This window comes from Lactuca saligna, chromosome 6 (assembly GCF_052625555.1).
Source record: "Lactuca saligna cultivar CGN05327 chromosome 6, ASM5262555v1, whole genome shotgun sequence".
NCBI lineage: Eukaryota > Viridiplantae > Streptophyta > Magnoliopsida > Asterales > Asteraceae > Lactuca > Lactuca saligna.
In genome coordinates, this window is record NC_136422.1 from 97,093,750 (window position 1) to 97,099,749 (window position 6,000).

Consider the following 6,000-nt stretch of genomic DNA (forward strand, 5'->3'; position numbering starts at 1 on the left):
CCAAAAGTATGTCTAAATGGGTTATTTTCCTTCCTTAGGCTTATAAACTAGATTATACCCTTACCTAATTGTGTTAGGGAATTGAAAACATGGCTATACACTCTTCCATATGGGTTTACGGTTTTTAAACCCAAAGGAAAACACCATGAGGCCGTAAACTCCTCAAACGAGGTGTTTTGATGCCCTAGTCCATTCCAAAGGCCAAACCACTTAGTAGAAATGCTTCAATGGATTGCTAAACCACAAAACAACACTTGGACTTTAAGACTAGAGCTTATGACCGTAAAATATAGAGTTTACTGCCGTAAACTCTCTAAGTCTTAACCACCAAAACCGCAAACTCAAAGGGAGTTTACCCCTGGACTCCAAACACACTAGTTTTGCCCTACCAACACTGGGATGCAATCCTTGTGATCTTCAACACTTGAACAAAGTGTTTTCATGTTCTAGGGTGTCCTAACTTAATTTATTAGTTATAAATTCACTAATTAGTTATATCTATGTTCATTAACCTTTGAAATACTTTTGAATGTTTTAAATGCTTTTATGGGGGGGGGGGGGGGAATACAGGTTGAATACTTATAGTTATTACATCAATCATATGTGATTAATAACTACAAAACCAATGATTTTACTACTATTCAAACTGTTTATCAAAGCTGTTTTACTTCCAACTGTTTTACAAACTCTTTTACTTATCAAATACTTTTACTTAAACCGTGTTACACTTATTATAAATTGCATGCCCGTATATGCATAGTTATATAAGAAATGTTAAAAAGGCTTAGGAAGGCCACACGCCCTATTTCCTTTTCCTCGATTTGGATGTGGTCTGGTGGGATATCTGTGACAACCTGATATTTCGAGGCAAGGAATTAACATCAGTCAAATATAGGTAAAAATTAAAACTTTCCTAAAATTAATTTGGGGTAAATAAAGCAGTAGGAATCGTGTCAAGGTTTTCATACATATAAAGAACCCTAAAATCCGAGTTATAACGAAGAAGTTATGACAAACCGAAGATTCACGGCAAAACCGGCAATACTGATAAACGTACAACGCAAAGTTTCAATACAATAGTTTTTGGCCTTAGGTATCTAAATGAAAGTTTTAGATATCATCAAACCGTAAACGTACATAAAAAGAACGTCCAAATCTGACTTCGTATGAGGAAGTTGTGATTTTTCTAAGTTACAGATATAGCAGTAGACAACTAAAAACTCGAAATAGAGATCCAAAGACTTTTGGCCGACACAATCTAAATGAGAATCGAAGGGCTCAACAATACTAGCGCAACAGTGAAAAGTCTGACGAAAACGGACGTCGGATGAAGAAGTTATGGAACTTTAACGGACTTTTCCTGTCCCGACCTATTAAAAATATAATATTAAAAATAAATTCAAAACTAGCCGACAGGGTCTAAATGAAAGTTGTAGATCGTAGTCTCACCTTCGTGTGGATATAAAGAACGTCGAAAACGGATTTCATATGAGAAGGATATGAATTTTTGAAGTTTGTTAATTAATTTAAATATAAATTAAATTAAAGCCCGGTGTTATCGAAAGAAGGAGTCACCGGTCCGATCCCTCGTACGCCCCGCGTACCCAGATGCCCCGGTTTTCACCTTCAAGTCCCGAAGGAAGGTTTTGTGTTCCCGAGATTCCCGAGAATCCCGAGATTTTCCCACGTTTTCGACTCTTCCTGTCGAAGTTCTGCTTGATTCTTCTCTCAACTACTTCAAATCTACCATTTCAATCAAGTGAGTTCATACCCCTATAAACTATACTTTTCAAATGTTTTATAAATACTTTTATATGCTTTTAAGGTGGGGGGGAGGGGGGAATACAAGTTAAATACTCGATTATTGTCGTGTGTTATATAATAAAGTTCATTATACGCTTTTCATCAACGGAATCATATGTGATTTATAACTAGTATACAAATGGATTTACTACAAGTTTAACAGGTTTACTAAACATATTACTTCAAATGACTTTCTTAAACGTTTTTACATGATTAAAGCTCGTTATCAAACTGTCTTACATACTGTAAACTTCCTTTCAAACTCGGTTACAAAGGTGTTTTCAAACAGTGGTTTTCCGTGTACTTAAACTGTCTTATCAAACAAAATATTTTCAATCATTTTATAAACTGACATCAAGTCACAAATTCTTTATTAGACTTTTCAATGGATTTACAAAACTTCTTTATGCTTTTATATTATAAATTGCATGCCTCTATACGTATAGTTATATAAGAAATGTTTAAAAGACTTAGGAAGGCTATCCACCCTGTTTCCTTTTCTTCGATTTGGATGTGGTCTGGTGGGATATCGGGTACTCCTCCGAAGGTCGTTTAAATATTAGTTATATATCATGTATACATATATGGTCATAAATTTTCTATCAGTTAATTTAGATCCGATACTCTTGGGTAGCAAGAGTGTATAAACCTACTTGGACACTCATCAATTACATTCTAGTAAACTATTATAGGAATAGTTTAGGGTAAACAAAACATTATCCCTACTACAAGAAATTACACCAGATTCAGTTCATTCATGAGTCTAGACTACATGCTATATGATAGGATACTTTGAGGGACTAACCATTCCTAAAACCACTGTTAGCTACAGAGGTAAATGAACAATATATGGATGTTTTAGGTTGATACCATTATAGGTATACTTAAGGGACTAACTATTCCTAAACCCGGCTGTTAGCAACATAGGTAAATGCACATCTACGGATGTCAACGGTTGATCTGTTTACGGTGAGTTTCCATGCCGTGTATATCCTAGTACTAAAGGATACTTTGAGGGACTAACCATTCCGAGAACCACTGTTAGCTACAGAGGTAAATGAACAATCTACGGATGTTTTAGGTTGATACCATTGCAGGTATACTTAAGGGACTAACTATTCCTAAACCCGGCTGTTAGCAACAAAGGTAAATGCACATCTACGGATGTCTACGGTTGATCTGTTTACGGCGAGTTTCCACGCCGTGTGTATCTTAGTACCAAAGGATACAACATAAGTTATTATATTATTACTTTTAGAGTTTTATAATAAAAATAGTTAAACAGGGAAAAACCATCACATTTTCAAGTGATGCGTACTTTCAAAACATTCGGGTCTTGGTAGAAGACTACTTTTATACTAGTAGGAAATATGGGATTTTCTAGAGTTTTCATACTTATACTAAATGTTTCATCAATCATTCACCAGTCTTTCATATCAACTAATCAAAGCAATGACATTAAATACTTATGAAGTCACCAGCTTAAATGCTAACCTACACTTTCAAAATAACTTGTATTCTCAGGTCACCGGCATACAGTTACGATGACCAGGTTTTAGAGAAGACGGAGTAGTCAAGCTCGTCTTTCATTTTGATTTGTTATCATGTTGTCTTGTACTATGAAAGAACACACTTGTAATCAAAATTATACTATTAATGCAATGGATGATGTTGTTGCTTATTTACTACTTTACATTTGTTGTGATACATTACATGACGTCCTCCGCCCCAGAACGTTTCCGCCGTTCTTGGTTTTGGGGTGTGACAGATTGGTATCAGAGCATTGTTTATAGTGAATTGAGTATATCAACCCATAAAAGATATACTAACTATAAATACAATGGGATTAAAAATACTCTGATTTAGAGTTTATACTTTAAATAATAAAATATTTAAGTAAGTATACGTGCCTGCATTCATACTAAAACCAGTGTCACTAGGACAGTACAAAAGAATTACGATTGTTGGGTAACACAAGTGGGCTTAGAGACATATGGTCAAAACTGGGAAGATATGGCCTGATCACCTATATTATCCGAGGGTTGACTAGCATGTTCCTAAGTTTAAATTGGGTAGTTGCAACAATGCTAAAAGCTTACCAACCCTACCTCAATGAGAGCAATAGAACATAACATTAAAATTAAAATACTATAGGAGTATTTGGTGTTACTATAAGTACTTTATACTTGAGAACTAAAAACGGGACCTTCATCACTAAGTTGATAGTTGCTAAGTGGATACACCAAGGCTATATGTAATTAGGATGTTATAGACTTAAAATCTGTGAAAATTTTACTTCACCCCTATTCTGTGTGAATACGGAGTTAAGGTCGCTTATTCGAAGGTCTGTCCCGTTAAATCACACATAGTTGGTATGCACTTCACAAATAGCGATGTAACTAATGAAGGTTTTCTAAATAATTATCTAGATAGTTCATCTAATAATTATTCTCTTACCCTTAAATTCTCGCATAGAAAACATAGCTGGACTCCATCCCTATGGCAACCAATATCTTCCGAACGAAGTCATAGCTGGTTGGTTTGGAGAAGAACCAGAGAATGATCTTCCTATCCCTTTGAATGATCACCATGATGAAAACCTTTCAGACGATGCTAATTCCGAACCAGAGGTTGAGAACCTACCCCGAGCAACTCCCTTTCCAATTCCTAACCCTCGTCTGGCTTTTCATGGCCCGACGCCTGTGTCGGTGGAATGTTTGGAAACTTGGAGCCAAGGAGAAGATCAGCCCATGCCCTTTATTGGCGACCGAAACTTTTACGACCTGAGCAATGGGAGCTCAGCACGCAGAATCTTGCCAATCTTGATCCGCAGAGTGGCCCGAAATGAGATTCAAGACAGAACAGCCCTACATCAGATTGCCAAAGTTGTCACCGACGCAAGAATGCATACCCTCCGCACCATTCATCTAGAAGATGCTCACGAGAGATTAAAGAGAAACCATGAGACCCTGCTGCAAGCACTAGCTGAAAACCCGAGCGAAAATCATAGAGCTCCAAGTACACCAGAGAGTGTACGAGAGATACCTGCTTGATATGGAACGTCAACTAACCGAACTAAGGGTTCACCATGGGGGTGACTATCGCCAGTAAGAGATACCTTACTTCCTTCTTTGTGTTTAAAGAACCGTGTTCCTATCTATGTTCTGTGTAGTATTTTTATGTGACTACCATGTACTATAAGTACTTTTAGTTAAGTCTTTATGTTGTCAAATACTTTTCTACCCCGAATATGTTGTATGACCTACAACAAGGTCAATTTCCCCAAACCTATTACATCTTAAACATCAATGATAACGAAAGTCGACTAACTTCCATGTTACTCTTTGTTCAAATACTTTCATTTTACTACCGTTGGAGTCTATCTGAAACCCCATCTAGTCAAGTTATTGGATTATGGTAATTTAATTCCAAAATCATTTTCAAGCCTCTTTTAAAGGTTGGATCATTTTATCAACCAACCTATAATACCTCGGCCTGAACGATAAACGTTTAAAGACCATTCTAGAAACATACTTCTACTCTAAACTAGGACTGCATCATAGAGATGTAGGTCAAACTATCATGTGATGGGTTTCGTTCATAAGACATCCTATGTGCTTATACAAACCCTAAAGCTTGGACCTAGGTTTCTCTATTGTACATGCTTTGAATCCAAGACTATAAACCCTAATTCTAGTATATGAAATCAATATTAACATATGAATGGGTTTAAGAACATACCTTGATTGTTATATAGCAATAACAATCCTAAATCTCCTTGTATTGACTTTGGAAGGCTTAGAGTCACAAGTGTCACTCCTCTAATGGCTTACAAACACCAAGAGCAAATGGAGAAGGTATAAAGAGAGAGGAGATAGGTTAGAAATCTTCCTTAGGACTTCTTGGGAAGGGATACACGAATTCATGTGCCAAGGGGTGTGTATATAGGTGTTCAGATAGGGTTTCAGTCATTATCCTTATCTAGATGCTTGTCCACAAAGCAACCCATAAGATAATCTTTGAATCCTTATCATAGTCGAATTCTAAGGCCTTATCACCTCAAATTCATTCACCCTAATAATAAGATAATCCTTACCTTATTTTGTAATTATCACATAATTACAAATCAGCCCCTCTAGTTTAATTAATTACACTTGATCACAAAATTAATTCCCAATTAATTATTGACCAATATTA